Source organism: Oncorhynchus keta, chromosome 4 (genome assembly GCF_023373465.1).
Source record: "Oncorhynchus keta strain PuntledgeMale-10-30-2019 chromosome 4, Oket_V2, whole genome shotgun sequence".
Classification (NCBI taxonomy): Eukaryota; Metazoa; Chordata; class Actinopteri; order Salmoniformes; family Salmonidae; genus Oncorhynchus; species Oncorhynchus keta.
Genome location: NC_068424.1, coordinates 40,709,228 through 40,729,280, shown reverse-complemented (window position 1 = coordinate 40,729,280; position 20,053 = coordinate 40,709,228). Strand labels below are relative to the sequence as shown.

The 20,053-nt window shown below is 42.0% G+C and overlaps 1 long non-coding RNA gene across 2 annotated transcripts; it reads left to right on the top strand.

The window, feature by feature from the left end:
- Positions 1–680: 680 nt before the first annotated feature.
- LOC118383501 (uncharacterized) lies at positions 681–18,946 on the top strand. 2 transcript variants are annotated; one of them, XR_008112960.1, is made up of 4 exons: positions 681–3,598; positions 8,695–8,771; positions 17,429–17,500; positions 18,178–18,946. It is a non-coding gene; the product is annotated as an uncharacterized LOC118383501 (long non-coding RNA). The 2 variants fall into 2 exon arrangements; XR_004825622.2 differs by lacking the exon at positions 8,695–8,771.
- Positions 18,947–20,053: the final 1,107 nt, after the last annotated feature.

Below are 20,053 nucleotides of genomic sequence, written 5' to 3'. Positions count from 1 at the left end.
GGAGGAAGGGGAGGACAAACCTCCTCATTGAAATTTCATAAAAATAGTGAAACCTTTTAATATAATATAAAACTATACTAAATATATTCATATGTCCCAAAATAATTGATTAAAACACACTGTTTTGCCATGAAGGCCTATAGTAACTTCAATAGCACTCTCTGGGGTAGCACCAGCTAGCTTCTGTCCTCATCTGGGTACATTGAGCGTTGGACTAGTAACCGAAAGGTTGCATGTTCGAATCCCCGAGCAGACAAGATACAAATCTGTCGTTCTGCCCCTGAACAGGCAGTTAACCAACTGTTCGTAGGCCGTCATTGAAAATAAGAATTTGTTCTTAACTGACTTGCCTAGTAAAATAAAAAATTAAATAAAAAAGGATGCTCGTAGGCCTCACCCCCTTCCATAGATTTCAAGAAGCTTACATTTAAGTCATTTAGCAGACGCTCTTATCCAGAGCGACTTACAAATTGGTGCATTCACCTTATGACATCCAGTGGAACAGCCACTTTACAATAGTGCATCTAAATCTTTTAAGGGGGGTGAGAAGGATTACTTTATCCTATCCTAGGTATTCCTTAAAGAGGTGGGGTTTCAGGTGTCTCCGGAAGGTGGTGATTGACTCCGCTGTCCTGGCGTCGTGAGGGAGTTTGTTCCACCATTGGGGGCCAGAGCAGCGAACAGTTTTGACTGGGCTGAGCGGGAACTGTACTTCCTCAGTGGTAGGGAGGCGAGCAGGCCAGAGGTGGATGAACGCAGTGCCCTTGTTTGGGTGTAGGGCCTGATCAGAGCCTGGAGTTACTGAGGTGCCGTTCCCCTCACAGCTCCGTAGGCAAGCACCATGGTCTTGTAGCGGATGCGAGCTTCAACTGGAAGCCAGTGGAGAGAGTGGAGGAGCGGGGTGACGTGAGAGAACTTGGGAAGGTTGAACACCAGACGGGCTGCGGCGTTCTGGATGAGTTGCAGGGGTTTAATGGCACAGGCAGGGAGCCCAGCCAACAGCGAGTTGCAGTAATCCAGACGGGAGATGACAAGTGCCTGGACTAGGACCTGCGCCGCCTCCTGTGTGAGGCAGGGTCGTACTCTGCGGATGTTGTAGAGCATGAACCTACAGGAACGGGCCACCGCCTTGATGTTAGTTGAGAACGACAGGGTGTTGTCCAGGATCACGCCAAGGTTCTTAGCGCTCTGGGAGGAGGACACAAGGAGAAGGACACAATGGAGTTGTCAACCATGATGGCGAGATCATGGAACGGGCAGTCCTTCCCTGGTGAGATGGTGAGATGGTGACATTATTGGACATATATTGAAACGTTTTTGGGGGATATATAATTAAATTCTAATGAATTTCTTCAAATTGCAGGAGACGTAGGAGGTAAATTCTAAATTATTTTATTGGTTTTAGAACTTAAGCAAATTTAAATAAATTGCACTAACTTCAGTAGCAAGTAGCAGTAGCTTGCTAGCTACCTGCTTAAGTGTGCAGTTTTTGCCGCCAACGCAAATTTAGTTGACTTTTTGTTGAAGAGCCCCTTCTCTGGGGTACATGGGGTACATGGAAAAGGTGCTAATTAAAACCGAAGGTCGACCTCTGCTTGAGATCAGTTATATGAAGAAGGATGAAAAGGTAAGGGTGTTCAATACCAATTGGTATCAAAATTATAGCTTGTTAACAGGGAGCATCAAGCCGCCTGTATTACTGGCCTTGCCTGCTGTTTGGAAAGTCAGCCTTGGGTGAAAGAGGGGTACAGTGACCTGAAGAACATTGATCGTTCAGCTAAACGCCCCCCAAAAAAGCAGGGAGCATATAAATGCCCACATCAATCATGACGAAGGTCTGCATATTGAAACGAGAAATTAAGAAGAAACAGGGATGTTCTCAAGCAACTTATCAACACCACTGCGTTTTTGGGGAAGCAAGAATTGGCTTTTAGAGGACACGACATGAGGGAAAGTTCAGCCAACAAGTGCAACTACAAGGAGCTTGCAGCAGTAATTGCATGTTTCAGTGCTTTCCTGGCTGAACATATGACACTTTGTACTGTCTACTTTCAACGGTCTTTTTCTGGGATGTTGAAATCAATTCAATGGCTTCTGTCCATTAAAAGTTTGATTAAAGAGAGAGGTTGACGCAGCAATTTTTTTCATGCGCGCTCAAGTAGGCTTTCCACTTTCCTCTGGTATTTATTTACCATTGATGATAACAGTTTATGTATACTGGCTTAATTTTGCTGGTACCTGCTGTTTTGGCAGTACCTAATGGGGATTCATAATAAATGCAAATAACACATAATCACTCTGGACAGACACAAGCAAAAACTCATTCCATAAATGCAGCAGCCTCGGCTACGCCTAAATATTAGAGATCTGACATGCGGTATAGGATGAAAACGAGACCATTTTTCAGTCTGATCAACTGTAGGCTACTAATAAGAGCAGCTGCATACAGCCTATGTGCACTGTCCATCTGGTCAGGGTAAACTAATTGGTAACGGTATGTATTTATATTCCATTTGTGTGTCAGGAGAAAATGTGAATGTGATCAAATGTGGTTTATATTCGAAATTGGGCTGGCTAGGCTGCCTATACGTTTTCAATCCAGAATGATTAACTGGAATTAATCAATCAACATATTAGTGATGACAGATGTGAGTTAATTTTAATAAAGGCCTACAGTTGTACAGGCCTGCATGATGCAAACATGCATAAAGCTAGCTCAACCCAGTGAGTTCTATAGTCTATCAGTTGTCTCTGTGTTTGGGTAGAGGGAATCCCCCTCCTAATCTAGTCTAAATATAATTCATATGAAGTATAAGGTTGCTGCAGTTTGACAGGGTTTTCACCCCCACCCCCCACCCCCAGGGCGAGGAGTTTTTTTTTTTTAACCATGTGACCTGATTTGGAAAAAACGTTCCCATCATAGCCCTTATAAAACCTTTTTACAAGTGATTAATCACTGTCATACCTTATAGGGTCCAGAGTTATCCTGGTTAGATTAACAGACCTATGGTGCCACCAGTCCGCTTGCAGTTGTCAGTTATCGTCAGGTATGTGGATGATCAGGAATTAATTCAGAAACATTTATTTGGCTACTTTGATGTTTCAAATGGGCGAGATGCGCAGTCTGTGTTTAACTTCATGGACAAACTTGTTGTTCAAACCTACAATGGCGCAGCTGTAATGGAATGTATCTGCTATTTGTATTTACAGCTAAGTCCCCTCCTGTTCCCTTATTAAGAGGTGATGACCACTCCACTCCACTACCATCGTCAACTCTCTCCTGACATGAACTGAAGCCACGTATCATGTGCCCGCTCATCCACTGGCACATTGAATGTTTCCCTATCAATTGTCTCTCATTACTGTATGTAGAGTCAATCACACACACAACCATAATCACACTATTACACATCAATGATTTTACTCCTTGCTTGGACTAACTCATTATTAGCTCTGTTGTCTAACTGTGTAGTGTGTTGTGTTATTGTTTTGTGTCTTTCCAGCCAAAACCTATCCTGCACTAAAGTCAAGCCTCTGAACACCTCAGCTGATGCCACATACCCTCATTCAATCACTGCTGTGATTTCTTCCTAACACTGTAAGTAGCCCTCTCATTCCCATTGTACTATACATGTCTTTATTAAATGCTCTCTTTCTCTCTCCCTCTCACTCTACCCCTCTCTCTCCCTCCATTCCTCTCTCTCACAAGCACATTATCTCACTCCCCTTGTTTTTGTTCTTCTCATCTTTTGTTGTTCTCCCCCTCTTTCCTTCTCCTCTTCTCCTCACCAGAGATAAACCTTTAGATCTCATTTAACGGTGAACTCCTGTCGTCTGGGGGATTCATCAGTTTAAACAGGTTCAGGGTTGGGTTATTAATTCATGTTGCTTGTGCATGTAGCTGTGTGTTGTCTAGATGGAGACAGATGTAGAGGGGCTGATGGAGGGGTTAGAGGTTGAGCAGGAGAGTGTGTGCCATGGTGTTTCTCCCTGGCTGTTTGGCCTTGGCCTTGACTGAGGGATTGTAACTAAATCTAGTCTGTAACCGGTATGTCCTGACCCAAATCCCTGCTGCTTCACAAGGAATGTTTCATCAAGGTGGTTACCGGGAAACCACATGCTGTTCACTACAACGCTCCACTATAGCGTCAGTGTGAATGTCTGCTTTGTTTTCATCTGTTTGTGTATGGGTGAGAAGTGTGTGTGTGTGTGGTGTGTGTATGTGCGTATGTTTGTGTGCGTGCGTAAGTATCTGTTAACAGTGCCTGTAATGTGAAACCTCCCACGTCTTTGAATATACCTTGGCAGAGGTTGCAACACTTGGAGTCAATGAAACGGCAATAGGAGATAAGTGGTATTGAATAGGAGAGGAAGGATAGGTGGGAGGGAGGGAGTCTGTAAGGGTAGATTAACCCTACTAATGATTTATTCACCTGCTTCCTCAGAAGTATTACATTGGGCCACTGGAACAGAACAGGGCTGGAGCAAAGACACATTTGGCATTTCCATACTCCCATATTCATCCCAGCGAGAGGAGGGGTTGTATTTTACTCTGTGTCTCTGTCTGTCTGTGTCTGTGTCCCGCTCTCTCTCCCCAATAGTTTTATATGCTTCTCAATAAGGGGAAAATAACGCTTCTCAAAAAAGGGAAATTGCTAACATACTACTCCTCTCTGCTTTCTTCTGTGGTACTGAGTGTTGTTTGGGGGGGGGTGTAAAACAAATATTATGTTAAGATCCTTGTTTGTGTCACCTGTCTTCATGACACCTTGATTGCATTGTTTTCCACACCACATGAGAGAAATAAGAATAATCCTGCACATTGTAATTTTTTGACTGTTACTCCTCATCTCTTATAACCGGTAATTAGGTACTATCTATGGTGTTTAACTTATGACTAATGTAATAAGAACTGTGCAATTCTGTATGTAGCCTCTGCCTCTGTACTGTACATATCAAATTCTACTACCAGCAGTACGACACCTGCACCTGTCGATGACATAAGTTGTTCTGCTTCCACGAGCACCTCCAATGCTAGCATCAGTAATTCTACATTTGCTGTTAGCCCAGCTAGCATGGACACTGACAGTTGTGAATCTGATGCAGCCGAAGAGCTACTGCCCCCTTACCTGAGAAAGTACCGAACAACAGACAGGGACGTTGGACCATCGAAGAGGTGCCAATATGATGAGAAACACATTGATTTGGGGTTCACTTATATTGGGATTAGTGCCTTTCCTCAGCCACCGTGTGTTATATGTGCAAAACTCCATGAAACCTTCACTCTTGCGCAGACATTTAGAAACAAAACAAGGGAGTTTTTGAAGAGGGAAGTAAGACGACTTTTGAGTAGTAAGACATGTATAAAGCAACAGATACCATTAATATGAAGGGGCTAGAGGCATCTTATATGGTGAGCTTCCGAGTGGCTAGGACAGTTAAGCCCCATACTATTGTGCAGGAGGTAAATACTCCTGCTGCCGCGGATATGGCTGGGACAATGCTTGGGAGAAAAGGCCCAAAAAGCTATAAAGTCAATGTCTTCATCAAACAACAGTTTCATGACACATCAGTGACATGGCATGAGATGTTTTTAAATAATTACTGCTTTGCATACAAGCCAGTGAGTTCTATGCTTTACATCCGGATGAGTCAACAGACATGGCGGGCCTGGCACAGCTCCTGGTATATGTCCGTTACGTTTATGGGGGTCAACTAAAGAATACTTCCTCTTCTGCAAAACACTGGAAACCAGGACAACAGGAGATGGAATTTGTAAAGTACTGAACAGCTTTGTGACATCAAATTGACTTAGGTGGTCAAGGTGTGTTGGTATATGTACTGATGGCACAGAAGCCATGACAGGGAGACATAGTAGAGTGGTAACGCGCATACAATCAGTTTCTCCTGACGCCACTTGGGTACAATGCAGCATCCAACAAGAGGCTCTTGCTGCTAAAAAAATGCCTGACAGCTTGAAATACTTTTTGGACACTACAGCGGAAATGGTTAACTTTATTCAAGCAAGGCCCCTGAACTCTTATATATTTTCTGCACTATGCAATGATATGGGCAGCGACCATGTAATGCTTTTACAACATACAGAAGTGCACTGGTTATCAAGGGGCAAAGAATTGACGTATCTTTTTGAATTGAGAGACGAGCTTAAAGTTGTCTTTACTGACCATAATTGTTACTTGTCTGACCGCTTGCATGATGACGGGTTTCTCACATGACTGGCATATCTGGGTGAAGTTTTTTCTCACCTGAATGATCTGAATCTAGGATTAGAGGGACTCTGCAAATATATTCAATGTGTGGGACAAAATTGAGGCTATGATTAAGAAGTTGAAGCTCTTCTCTGTCTGCATTAACAAGGACAACAGACAGGTTATTCCATCCTTGTATGATATTTTGTGTGCATATGAACTCAAGCTTATGGACCATGTCAAATGTGATATTGCGAAGCACCTGGGTGAGTTGGGTGAGTAATTATGCAGGTACTTTTCGAAACGGATGACACAAACAACTGGATTCGTTATCCCTTTCATACCCTGTCTCCAGTCCATTTACCGATATCTGAACAAGAGAGCCTCATCAAAATTTCAATAAGCGGTTCTGTGAAAATGTAATTTAATCAGAAGCCACTGACATATTTGGATTGGACTGCTCTCAGAGTATCCTCCCTTAGCAAGTCTCGCTGTTAAGACACTGATGCCCTTTGCAACCACGTACCAATGTGAGAGTGGATTCTTGGCCCTCACGAACATAACAACTAAATACAGGCACAGACTGTGTGGAAAATGATTTAAACCTTGTGTTGTCTTTGTCACGCCCTGATCTGTTTCACCTGTCCTTGTGATTGTCTCCACCCCCCTCCAGGTGTCGCCCAAATTCCCCATTATCCCATGTATTTATACCCGTGTTTTCTGTCTGTCTGTGCCAGTTTGTCTTGTTTATTTGAGTCAAACCGCGTTTTGTGTTCTCAGATCCTGCTTTTTCCCCGTCTCTCTTTTCTTGCCCTCCTGGTTTTGACCCTTTCCTGTCCGGACTCGAAGCCCGCCTGCCTGACCACTCTGCCTGTCCCTGACCCTGCCTGCCGATCTGTACCTCTGCCCCCTCTGGATTACCGACCTCTGCCTACCCTGAGCCTGCCTGCAGTCCTGTACCTTTGCTCTCATACTCTGGATTATCGACCTTTGACTGCCCCTGTTCATACAATAAACATTATTACTTCGGCAGTCTGCATCTGGGTCTTTCCTTGGTTCTGATAGTCTTAAGGGTAAAAAAATGACCCACCACTATGTTTAACCTCAGAGAAAACCCCTAAATCATATACTACACACCCGCCCACAATGAGAAATTGAGATTGTGTGCTACTGATTGAACTCAGCCAGCTGCTCCTGAAGAGGAAGATCACCATGGTTGGCACAGTTAGAAATAACAACCCTGAGCTCCCCCTGCACTCCTCGCAACAAGGGGAGAGAGGCCTTCTCTTCAAAGTTCTCATCAAAGTCACCCCCACCACTACTGTAGTTTCTTACCCCACAAAGAGGAAGAAGAATGCGGTCCTCCTGAGCACACTGCACAAAATGGCTGAGATCAGTGATCGTGAGGACAGGAAGCCAGCCATCATCCTGGACTACTACCACAACAAAGACTGTGTGGAAAACCTGGACAAGGTGATCGGAACTTACAGTGGATGACTACCGGCCCCTGGTCATCTTTCATACCATCATTAATGTGTCCTCATCCAATGCCTTCGTGATATGGAGCAAGATCAACCCTACCTGGATGCCTGTTAAGCAGAAAATAGGAGTGTGTTCCTCAAGCAGCTGGGAAAGGCACTTGTAACCCCACACATTCAAAGAAGGGAGTGCCTTCCCTGCACAGAAGCCTCTGCAGCACTTGTGAAAGCTGTTCAAGGGGCTGAATCTTGTCCTGATCCACCTGAGGCTGGGGCAAGCAAGAGGAGGAGATGTCAATTATGCCCCCAAAGAAGGACTGTAAAACAAACTATGTGCTGCACATGTGAGAAATACATCTGCAAAGTCAATGCACACACACTTGCATAACTTGCATAACTGTGCAAGTTATGCAAAAATGTGCTAATTAGAGTTAATTGATTTATGTTCTTCATGTTTTTGTTTTGTATCGATTATCTTATTCCTATTTATTGTTGTTGTTTATACACATTGTGGGTGGGGGCAAAGGTAAAAAAAATGGGAGACGACTAGTATTTTGTAGTTGAATTCCTCATTGTACACTATATAAGAATATATCACTTTGTTGCCAAAATAGTTCAAGACTGTTATTGTTTGCTTTCTGCACATTTCTGCTACTTTCTTAGGCTATACAAGTGCTATCTCTTGCTAAAAAATTTTTTTTTACACCTATGCAGTACCTTTAGAAATAATAATACTAATAAACCCCTACTTTAGTAAAGAAAACAATTATGACAGGGTGTGTTGTAATAAAAACGAATGGTGTCCTCTGATTAAATGCAGTCTTCCTGCATTGTGAAGATGTAAAACCCAGATATTCACAAAGTTTGAATGAATGAATGATGAATGAATGAATGAATGAATGATGAATGACATGTTGTTTTTTCGTGCAAATGTTTGGGGGTTTCAAATTCAATGAAACTGCTTTATTTTAGGGGTTTAGTGAATGCTGGTCATTTTTTACCCTTAGGACAACGGGAGGATACAGAATGTTAATACTACACAAGGGTTAAGACTGAAGAATACAACCCAACATTGCAGACTGTGGTGAGTTTTCACAATTTTTGATGAACAAATAAGGTTTTATATGTAAGATGGTTAAATAAAGAGCAAAATGATTGATTATTATTATATTATTATTTCTGCCCTGGTCCTATAAGATCTCTTTGTCACTTCCCACGAGCCGGGTTGTGACAAAAACTCACTCATTCTTATGTTTAATAAATGTATCATATAGTGTGTCTGTAGCAGGCTTACAATGATGCCAAAAAACAGCATTTGAGAATGCGCTGACAATGGTGCTAGAGGGGGTATGCAGCTGGAGGTTGATTGTTTGAAGTTGTACGGGACTATAAAACATTTGGGAACCACTGCTCTGGCGGATAATGTAACACTGTAATGTTGGCTCAGAGCTGTCACGTGACGAGGCTGGCCAGCAGTCTAATGGGACAGGTAATGATTCAGCCAGCCATAAAGACTATAGACAAATTTATTACTTTCAACTCACTCTCAGGGAACCAGCAGGTTTTTAGTAAAGCTGGCACTGGCCCAGTTTATATTTCTAGAGGAATCTGCCAGAAGTTGTTTGGTAAAATCTCCTGGATGAAAGGCGAGACATGTTGAAGGAATCCAACTGTTCTGAAGGGAGAGGTGATGTTCTGTGTTCGAGGAGAGAGGGAGTATTCACCTCAGTTTGGATAGAGGTATGAAGTAACTGTAACTCTCTCCTCTCTGTCTCGCTCTTTCTCAGATATATTGTAACTGTACTTCCCTCTTTTGGTTTCTTTGACTCTTTCGTTCCCTCTTTCTCTCTCTCTCTCTCTCTCGCTCAGTCGCTCTTTCTCCCTGTCATCTCAGTCTCTCTTTCTCCCTGTCATCTCAGTCTCTCTTTTTCCATGTAACTCTCTCTCTCTCTCTCTCTCTCTCTCTCTCTCTCTCTCTCTCTCTCTCTCTCTCTCTCTCTCTCTCTCTCTCTCTCTCTCTCTCTCTCTCTCTCTCTCTCTCTTTCTCTTCATGTTCTCTCTCTCTCAGGGTGAGAACCACGTGAATCAAGTCAGAGGGGTCAAACTGTGTAAAATCTCCCTGGCTCTCAGTATAGCTCTTATCCTCCCTCACCTTATAGGACCTTGCATTAAACCCCATAGAGGAATCGCTAAAGACTCCCCTCTGAATGAACCTTGCTCTGTACACCAAAGAGTTTCCCCCAGCACTGCTTTTGATGGAGCAGAGTATCACTAAACCAAACAGAATCTGAGAGGATCCACCTGGGTGTTAGTTCAACACTCATTGCGAGGGTACCAAAGGACACCCTATTCCCTTTTATAGTGCACTACTTTTAAATAAGGCTTATAAGGCTCTTGGCAAAAGTAGTGTGCTATATAGGGAATAGGGTGCATTTCTGAAGCATACACTTTCTATCCCAGTGCTATCACACTAAACACCTCCTGGCCTGTGATGTTTTATCCTGTTTCAGCCAGTGACAGCACAACTTATAGGTCCCAGTTAGCAGTGAAATGAGTGGAATCACTGACTAGAAAACAATGACGAATAGTGAATCATATACAGTTGTCTCAAGTGACAGAGAAGTTAAAATATCCTCATAAATCAAATTGATTTCATCCTGGTCTTAAATCTTGGTCTTACAGTATGTACATAACAGGACTTTATTATGTCCACTCTATCTGTCATAGTGTGTCATACAGTCCCCTCAGGCAGTCAATCTTAACGCATGACTGTAAAGCTGTCCATTTGTGCCACCCATTACTCATACTCTAACAGCTATGCTGAATGTTTAATGCCCCCTTTCCTTCCCAACACATTCCGCATAATGCTCTATAAAAAAATGTTTAACGCTCAATGGTTTCTAGTTCTATTATCAACAGCAGACTCTGAAGTCATGACTCACAACCAATCAATCGCCAGTTGATTTGATTAGTGAACTCAGTCCGTTCTCTTTAACCTGTAAGGCATTTCCACAAACCCAGGCTCTCTTGGTGAAAGTGTGTTGATATGAAAAGCTGATGCTTTCCATCCGTGTGAGCTGTGTGGGTTTTTTTCTTCAGTTGTGCAGGGTGAGGCTGATCTTAACTCTCCCTCCATCCCCTCCCCCGTATCTCTCTCTCTCAATCTGTCCCACTCTCTCTTCTCTCCCCACTCCATCCAGCCAGTCAGTCAGCCTGGCGAGGCGAGGCTGATTCTGATTCACCTGTTTTAGGTTGAGGAACCTTTCTCTTCTCTCATTTCTGTCACCCATGAGGCCCGGCACAAATTCCAGGGAGGAAGCTGTGACTGCATTGACAAAAATATGGTCATAAATCTTAGTGGAAGTGAGAGAAAACAAATTGCGGGGAGTCAAACCATTCTTCAACCATCCTCCATCCTTCACTCCCCCTCCTAAAGGCTCTTCCCCTTAGCTTTGTGTGAAACATCTGGTTGGTGTGTGTATCTGAAGAGACGGTTTGTATCAATGAGAGTGTGTGTGGTGAGAGGGAGGATCACTCTCACTGAACCATGGAGAGTGGTGTGTGAAAGCTTTGGTGTGTGCCCAGACAGAGAGAGTGAGAGAGAAAGACAGAGAGAGAGCACATGTAGACCAGAAAGCCCTCTGATTCATGGATCTTAATGATAAGGATTTAAACTGGATCCCCATCACTTCCTCCTGGCAAATGCACCATGAAATTGGAGGGAAATGTCTGTTTGCTAACCTGGTCGACCTCCAAGCTCCATACCCACCATGAAATCTGCGCTCCCTGGTCTCGAGAGGGCCCCGGGACGAACAGAGGAGTCACAGGACAGCCTTTCTTCCTGGGCCACTGGGCTGGAGGCCCTGGGGGCTGGTCCTGGTTCCATGTAGAACCCTTTACACAGAGGGCTCTACATGGAACCAAAAAGTGTTACCTGGAACCAAAAAAAGAGTTATCCTATGGGGACAGCCGAAAAATCCTTTAGGAACCCTTTTTTTTTTAGAGTGCACAATAGGACAAGACCAGTCATTCAGCCTTAAGGCAGCAGGGTGGTTTTCTCAAATTGGAGGTGTGATGAGTAGTAGATCTGGGCTTGATAGAAGGCTCACACATGCAGCTCACACATGCACAAGGACACAACAACTACTATAGTATACTATTGTTAGGTTCTAAATAACAGGGTAAATACTATAAAAGTTCAAACAAAGTTCATTCACTCAAAGGGTCGGACTACTGAACAGACAAGAAAACATTCACACAAGTACTGGTATGTAATCCTTTATCCTATGCTGAGCCCCCTCCTTACACATTTGAACAGCCAATACACCTCTCTTGCTAGCTGACCTCTGCCCAAATTCCTCACTCCTGCCCAACTCATGGCTGTTGTCACGCCCTGGCCTTAGTATTCTGTGTTTTCGTTATTATGTTGGTTAGGCCAGGGTGTGACATGGGGATTTATGTGGTTTGTTTCGTCTGGGGTTGTTTGTAGTTATGGGATTGTGGTTAGAGTAGTACTCTAGGTAAGTCTATGGTTGCCTAGAGTGGTTCTCAATCAGAGGCAGGTGTTTATCGTTGTCTCTGATTGGGAACCATATTTAGGCAGCCATATTCTTTAAGTCTCTTGTGGGTGATTGTTCCTGTCTTTGTGGCACCAGATAGGACTGTTTTTTCACATTTCTTGTTTTGTAGATTGTATTTTCATCTTTATTAAAGATAACCATATATAAAAAAAAAATAACCATGCTGCATTTTGGTCCGCCTCTCTTTCACCTGAAGAAAACTGTTACAGCTGTCATGTTGACTTGTAATAGACTGGCTCTTCTCCTCTGATAGGATCGCTGATGGCTAACAATAACATATCCTAATGGAATATAAACATTCTACATTCCCCTCTCTCCATCAGTGACATGAATAAGGATATTTAATCATTTGAAGTATAGAAGTCAGAAGCCACGATCGTGTTTTTGCGGACTAAACTCGACAGAAAGACTACAGTGAATACTGTAGTATTTAATGTAATATAGTGTATTATACTGTAGTATTTACAGTTAACTGTAGTATAAATACTTTGGTAAAAGAAAACTGTAGTATACATTGAGTGTACTAAATATTACGAACACCTGCTCGTTCCACGACAGACTGACCAGGTGAATCCAGGTGAAAACTATTATCCCTATGATCCCACTTATTAAGTCGACTTTAAATCAGTGTAGATGAAGTTAAATAAGGATTTTTTGAGACGTGGATTGTGTATGTGCGCCATTCAGAGAGTGAATGGGCAAGACAAAAGATTTAAGTGCCTTTGAACAGGGTTTCAAGAACTGTCAATAACTGGGTGTTGAATCCACAAAAGAAACACAGGAATAAATAATACAGTAATATCTGTAAAACTACAACAGTCAGCAAAAACACTGCACTTTTTTAACTATAGTAAATACTACAGCATTTAATTTGCATTTACCCTGCCCATTCCCCTCCCCCATGTCTCAATTTGTGCCACCCATAAATGCATGCCAAGTATAGACTATACTGTTTTCCGTACAGCCTCAATTTTTATGACAAAGATTATAAAACAAAAACACTATAGTTAATACCACAGTATACTACAATCCACAAAAACACTACATGAATTATTATAGAATACACTGAGTGCACAAAACAATAAGAACACTTTGATAATATTGAGTTGCACCCCTCCTCCCCCTTTTGCCCTCAGAACAGCCTCAATTGGGCAGGGCATGGACAGTTGTGTTAAGTTGGCTGGAAGTCCTTAGGGTGGTGGATGATTCTTGATACACACTTGAAACTGTTGAGTGTGAAAAACCCAGCAGCGTAGAAGTTCTTGACACAAACCGATGCACCTGGCACCTACTACCATACCCCGTTCAAAGGCACTTAAATATTTTATCTTGCCCATTCACACTCTGAATGGCACACATACACAATCCAATTCTTAAATTGTCTCAAGGCTTAAACATGCTTGTTTAACCTGTCTCCTTCACTTCACTTGATCTAGTGGATTTAACAAGTGACATCAATAAGGGATCATAGCTTTCACCCGGTCAGTATATGTCATGGAAAGACCAGGTGTTCATAATGTTTTGTACACTCAGTGTATATTTTTGGTTTACTTATTTCCATACAACATGAATACACATTGAGCCACAAAAGTATTGGAACAGTGACACATGTTGTGTTGTTTTAGTGCTCTACTCCAGCACATTGGATTTGACTATGAGGTTAAAGTGCCGACTGTCAGCTTTAATTAATTTTCGGTTGAACTGTTTAGAAATTACAACACTTTTTGTACATAGTCTCCACATTTTAGGGAACCAAATTATTGGGGCAAATGTACTTATATGTCTATTAAAGTATTCAAAAGATTAATATTTGGTCCCATATTCCTAGCACACAATGACTATATTAAGCATGTGAGTCTACAAATGTGTTGTATGCATTTGTTTATTTTCGTTGTGTTTCAGATTATTTTGTGCCCAGTATAAATTAATGGCAAATAATATATTGTGTCAGTTTGGAGTCACTTTCATTGTTAATACGAATATAATATGTTTCTAAACACCTCTACTTGACTGTGGATGCTACCATGATTACGGACAATCCTGAATGAATCGTGAATAATGATGAGTGAAAAACTCACAAATCCCCCCCCTGCAATAAAAAGTATAACCTCCCCTGTTATTGTCATGGTGAGAGGTTAGCATGTCTTAAGGGTATGATATTCAACACACATACTGTATAACTGAATTTTTCTCAATACTTTTGGTCCCTAAAAATGGGGGCACAACACACAGGAAGTTCTGTGATATTTTTTACCGTTTTTACGGTGTTATTTAAAATCCAAACCAAACAAAAAAAATGTGTCACTGTCCCAATACTTTTGGCGCTACTGTAAACTGTCATGTTGGCCAACCAGTTTGACACATACTATTGTGACAATTATTTATCTCCTGTTCTGCTGTCTTAGGCAATAAAGAGTATAGTAGTCACTCTGTATTTATGCATTTACGGATTTATACAGAAGAGTCATCTTCAGATGTGTGTGTTGAGCAGAAAAGCTCCAAATCGTTTCTCAGAATAAATCCTATAATCTCTAGCAGTTTGCACAGTAGAACGGCTGAGAGCAATTACTCTCACAAAGAAATGTTTTTTTATTTTTTTCTCCTTGCCTGCTACCATCTCTTCCCTGCGTTGTGCCAAATTAATCCTTGCTGAACTTTCCAAAAGATCTTCCTTTACAGAGCAGTACAGAGCAGCTCTCTCTCTCATGGTTCTGCGGAGACACGATTACAGACGGATTGACATGGAATGTCAAGATGAATTCCTAATATCTCCCAATTTCTTTTCTCTCCTTATTCCATTGAACTTTTCCTTTAAAATTCCCTCACTCTGAAAAAGGAACATATGCCTACTGGACATATTGGATTACACACTGTTGCATACTACTGTAGTATTGTTCTATAGTTTCTGTTATTGTACACAGGTGTTTATGGTGAGATGTTGAGAGAGACAGGGGGATAGTGTCATCATGAAAGAGAAGGGAAAGAAAGAATTAGGGCAGACTAGAGAGGTATTTATTTAACGATGGAGGGGTTCCAATGGGAGAAGGGCAGAACCCTAACACCTGCGGGGGAGTACCCAGGGAGGGGGTCCCTGAGAAGGGCCATCTGTGTGAGTCACCAGGCTGAGGAGGGCTGGGATGAGGAGACGCACCATGGAGTTTTCAACACAGGCCAGAAATTGTAAAGGTGTGTCGCTGATGTATATAAAAACACATCTATGAGGGGGAGGATTTTTTGTCTCTGAACACTATGATGATCATGCAAATGTTGGTTGTTTGCACTTTAGTCCAGTGCTAAGAATTATATAACATGTGCCTGGTTTCTGTGGGGTATTGATTGTTTCCCACTGTCACCATGTGATGAGTCCATTCACATCCATCTGTTTAATGAGTGGGTAATTTTGCCTCACAATATTGCCAGCAGTATATTTATTTTAGTACTTCATTGTGCTGGGTGTGGAATGCAGGCTTTTACTAAGTGTTGATAACTTAATAGTGCAATTATGGCGGTCTGAAAGTGAGCATGAACAATATTGTTGCCAAGGGTTCACACAACTTATACTGGACTATTCTGTCTACTGGAGTAGGAATCAATTGATGAATTTCCAATCAATAGTTTTGGAAATATCCTCATGTTTACATTCTCAGTTGGGATTTTTACTGTACAGTCGTAGAAAAAAGTTTTGAGAATTACACAAATATTAATTTTCACATGAACTGAATCCCCAAAAAACATTTCACTGCATTTCAACCCTGCAACAAAAGGACCAGCTGACATCATGTTGTGATTCTCTCATTGACACAGGTGTGAGTGTTGACGAGGACAAGGCTAGAGATCACTCTGTCAAGCTGATTGAGTTCGAATAACAGACTGGAAGCTTCAAAGGGACGGTGGTGCTTGGAATCATTGTTCTTCCTCTGTCAGCCATGGTTACCTGCAAGGAAACACGTGCCGTCATCATTGCTTTGCACAGGCAAGGATATTGCTGCCATTAAGATTGCACCAAAATCAACCATTTATCGGATCATCAAGAACTTCGAGGAGAGCGGTTCATTTGTTGTGGTGAAGGCTTCTGGGCGCCCAAGAAAGTCCAGCAAGTACCTGGACCGTCTCCTAAAGTTGATTCAGCTGCAGGATCGAGGAACCACCAGTACAGAGCTTGCTCAGGAATGACAGCAGGCAGGTGTGAGTGCATCTACATGCACAGTGAGGCAAATACTTTTGGAGGATGGCCTGGGTGTCAAGAAGGGCAGCAAAGAAGCCACTTCTCTCCAGGAAAAACATCACGAACAGACTGATATTCTGCAAAAGGTACAGGGATTGGATTGCTGAGTCATTTTCTCTGATGAATCCCCTTTCCGATTGTTTGGGGCATCCAGGAAAAAGCTTGTCCGGAGAAGACAAGGTGAACGCTACCATCAGTCCTGTGTCATGCCAACAGTAAAGCATCCTGAGACCACTCATTGGTGGGGTTGCTTCTCAGCCAAGGGAGAGGGCTCACTCACAATTTTGCCTAAGAACACAGTCATGAATAAAGAATGGTACCAACACATCCTCAGAGAGCAACTTCTCCCAACCATCCAGGAACAGTTTGGTGATGAACAATGCCTTTTCCTGCATGATGGGGCAACTTGCCAAATGGAAAAACTGATAACTAAGTGGCTCGGGTAACAAAAAATTGATATTTTGGGTCCATGGCCAGGAAACACCCCAGACCTTAATCCCATTGAGATCTTGTGGTTAGTCCTCAAGAGGTGGATGGACAAACAATAACCCACAAATTCTGACAAACTCCAAGCATTGATTATGCAAGAATGGGCTGCCATCAGTCAGGATGTGGCCCAGAAGTTAATTGACAGCATGCCAGGGCGGAATGCAGAGGTCTTGAAAAAGAAGGGTCAACACTGCAAGTATTGACTCTTTGCATCAACTTCACGTAATTGTCAATAAAAGCCTTTGACACGTATGAAATGCTTGCAATTATACTTGAGTATTCCATAGTAACATCTGACAAAAATATCTAAAGACACTGAAGCAGCAAACCTTGTGGAAATGTATATTTCTGTCATTCTCAAAACTTTTGGCCACGACTGTATATAAGTCAGACTGAACTGAAATGCTGTATCTTAAACTTGTATTGTATTTTTCTCTATGTTCTCAGATCACCATGGAAGTGTGTGTGCGCCAATCAAACAATTCCTACTGGTTTTCAATCTCCCAGCTATGGCCTCAGGTGAGCAAGTGAGCGAGAGAGAGAAACCTAGGAGTCACAGACTCCATGTTCTTATTCAGAATAACCCCCAGCACTGTTCATTTCCCATTACCCACCAGCTCCTCTTTGCCTAATACCCTTTGCAGCACGCCACAATACAGGTCAGAGATCACTTATGATTTAAGTCTTTGCTTCCGTGCTCTTCATCTCTGTTCAACGCAGTGATGTTATTGTTTTAGAGCGTAGTTCAATTCCCCTTGGTGTGTTTGTGGTTCATATAACCAGCACACGTGGCGCACTAGTCGGTAAAACCCTCTCTCTCCTCTCACACACAGAAACATCAAACTGCAAACACAAAACACAGATTATATATTTTTTTATCAGAGCAGTAAGCCCCCAAGGCTAATGCGCTCTGTGACTGCAAGGCAGCCAAGGTTACACTTCTGTATACAGTACCTCGTTCAGACAGTATAGGGGAAAAAAAGAGTTGGGTAAGTGCAATTTATTTTAAGGGAATTCAACAGAGAAGAATAGAGAGGGAGCGTGAAGTGAAATGTTCCTTTGAGTCCAGACTGCACCTACCTCGCCTCCAGCAGTTGTTCCTACTACTGTAAAGTAACAGTAATCAATAATGATTATTAAACTTGGAACACCATATATGCCACATTATTCATTGTCATTTGTTCCTTTGTTTACAGAACCTGGCTGGCCTCGTTTAGCTGTGAGAGGGGGATGACTCCCCTATTATCTCTCCCCTGAGATAACACCGTTAAAGATACCCACTTTCACTAAACGCATGGGAGGATACTTTGATGTTCCCTTCGCTGGGAAGGATATTCCATGTATTGCGACAAAGCGAAAATTCCCAAAACCTCTGAATTAATGGCAGACAAGTCCCCGCTTGGGAGAAAATTACCCAAAGGAATAAGGAATAACATTGTGAAATATAAGTATTACATTGATTTATTTCACCAAATGTTGTTAAAATGTTGGACAAATTACTTTCATATACATTTTTAATTCAGATCAGACCGCTAGCTAGTCGATTTCATCCTGGTTATCAGCTGTTTAGCGATAAACAACTAAACAAACTAATTGTAAAATTGTGAAGACCCGTACAGTTTTTTTATCCTGAATTGGTTAACTTGCTAGCCAGCTGGTGACAAATGTAGCAAATCTTTATTTTATGGGGACAGATGGCAACTGCGTTCATTTCGCTCCCTGACATTGGCAGGACAAAATAGTTTTGGCCAACTGGTTGAGGCAAGACAACATCTGATTCAAATGTAGGAATTGCAGCTGTGTTCTGTTCAATCTAGGCTTGCTACCCACCCAAGTTATTTGTGCATTCTTACATGATCAGTCAATACACGCATGCAGTGTCTGTTTACCTAACGTTAGCTAACTTTTATCTTGTGTATAAAATGTGTTAAATATTGAAATGATCAATTAAAAGTAAATTGCTGACAACTTGATAAGCCTATGAATATGCAACATTTTTACAAAAACATTGTTAATATACAAAGGTAGCTGTGATTCTCAACAACTTGAACCAATGGAAATTTGAACAGACGCTTGGACCTTCTTTTTTGATATTTTCAGTGGTATTGTTAACAAAAACGCCCCCATAAAAAAAAAGAATTAAAAACAGGTTCAGCCTCTGGTTCGACCATGATCTGGTAGAGTTACTCCACCTCAAAATTTGCATTTGGTGAAAGGCTCGGCACATGCATATTCAGGCTGATTGAATCTCGTTCAGGTAAATGAGAAATAAGTGCACTCAGGCTATCCGGAAAGCTAAAGTCAGTTACTTTAAGGAGCAGTTCTTTCTCTGTGGGTCTATCCCCAAGAAGTTTTGGAAAACAGTGAAAGACCTGGAGAATTAACCCTGCTTCTCACAGCTGCCCATGTCCCTTAAAACCTCTTAGGGCTAGGGGGGCAGTGTTCGGAAGTTTGGATAAATGACGTGCCCAAAGTAAACTGCCTATTACTCAGGCCCAGAAGCTAGGATATGCATATAATTGGTAGCATTGGATAGAAAACACTCTGAAGTTTCTAAAACCGTTAGAAATAATGTCTGTGAGTATAACAGAACTGATATGACAGGCAAAACCCTGACGAAAGGTCACAGTCCATTTCAACACGTGTCTACGGGTATACAAATAAATAGCTCACAGATTGCAGTTCCAATGGCTTCCACTAGATGTCAACAATCTTTAAGAAAGGTTTTCAGGCTTGTTTTTTGAAAAATGAATTAGTAATTGTAGTTTTTCAAAGTGTCTCTGTTTTTGACTGTAGTCTTGTGGCGGGCGTGGATGGGGGTGCGCACCTCATTATTTATCTCCGGAATTGAACATACTACATTCCGTCTGAAATTGTATAGTTTATTTACATATTAGGGTACCTGAGGATTGATTAGAAACATTGTTTGACTTGTTTGGAATAAGTTTATTGGTAACTTTTCAGATTCCTTTGTCTGCATGTTGAACGAGTGGATTATTGAATCAAACGCGCCAACTAAACTGACTTTTTGGGATATAAAGAAGGACTTTATCAAACAAAACAACCATTTGT